This window comes from Buteo buteo, chromosome 4 (assembly GCF_964188355.1).
Source record: "Buteo buteo chromosome 4, bButBut1.hap1.1, whole genome shotgun sequence".
NCBI lineage: Eukaryota > Metazoa > Chordata > Aves > Accipitriformes > Accipitridae > Buteo > Buteo buteo.
Window position 1 is genome coordinate 30,802,319 of NC_134174.1, and position 1,310 is coordinate 30,803,628.

Sequence of the window (1,310 nt, forward strand, 5' to 3'; positions counted from 1 at the left end):
AGAATAATGAGGAGGAAACACTGGTTTGTGTGGCCATGTGAATGGAGCAGTTTGGGAAGGTGTTCAGTTTGCCCTCCAAGCAGGATGGTCTACTATCTGCCACTGTCCAGTGGCCATTCCTCCTCTGATGTAGAGAGGATGGCTCCTAGGCACAAACAAAACCATTTTTCAAAGTCTTTTAGCTCTCCCTAGTTTACCTCTTGTTTCCATCTGTCATCCTTGTCAGCATTACACCCTGGACATGAAATCAAAGGCCAAACTCATCAGAGAGTCGAGGGATTTGTACGTTTAATTTAATCTGCCACGCCATAGAGTGGAAGCAAAACACACTGCACAAGCAGGCACTGTGTGTGCAAGAAGGCAACGTACCCAACCAGTGCTCCTGAAGGTCCGACCAGCACTGCCAACCATAGTTCAAAGTCCAAGCTGCATCAGTGCTGCCCAATGTGTGTGGTTTGTATGTTCTGGCTGGTGCCACCTCATTTTCTATTAGGATGTAAAGTAAATGTTTGACAGGAATGAACACCTATTACCTGCCATCCTAGTCCCTGCTTTTATGTTCTCAGTAGAAACACAGAGATTGCTGTTTGGGGAACCATTACTAGGAGAGGGCACGCTGGCCGAATGAGTTTGATATCAGCAAAAGTTGCAAATAATCCTGCCAAAGCACAAAGTCAACAGGAAGCCATCAGGTAAGCACAGTGTCATCTTCCTGTTCCGAGCAGGGTGGAAGTGAAGATGACCCAAGGTTTGTGCATTGACCGTGAGAATCCCATGATCAGCTGCTTTAGTGGCTGTATACCACTGGGTAGCAGGAGCAGCATGGAGGGGATGCAATTTTTAGTTTGGATGCAGAAGTTTTACTGTAGTTCATGCACTGGTTTTCTCCTACGCAGGGTTATCCGGTGGTTTTCTTGAGTCACTGCCACTTCTTGAAGGTTCAAAAGTTTCCTTGCAGAGCTGCTCGTGAGGTTTTTCAGATTACCACAGCCTAACTTCATAGTGAAAAATGTACTTATTCAGTAGCTGCCCTGTGTGCAGCAGTCTGTAGTGTTTTGGGATGAATGGTGGTCTGAAAGCATGAAGAAATTATGATTTATATTAGCGGTGTCTCCAATGCATCAGCATCTGGATAGAGAGCTTTTGTTCAGAATTCTTCAATTTCTCCAGCATATAGCATCATCTGTTGTCAGTTGCTTGGCCTGGCTTTAATCTGGTATCACTTGAACTATAAAATGCTTTAAGACATTTGCCAGCCAGTTGGCTATGGAGCTTAGACAAGATACTTTTTTGTTTGGTTGTTTTTTGGG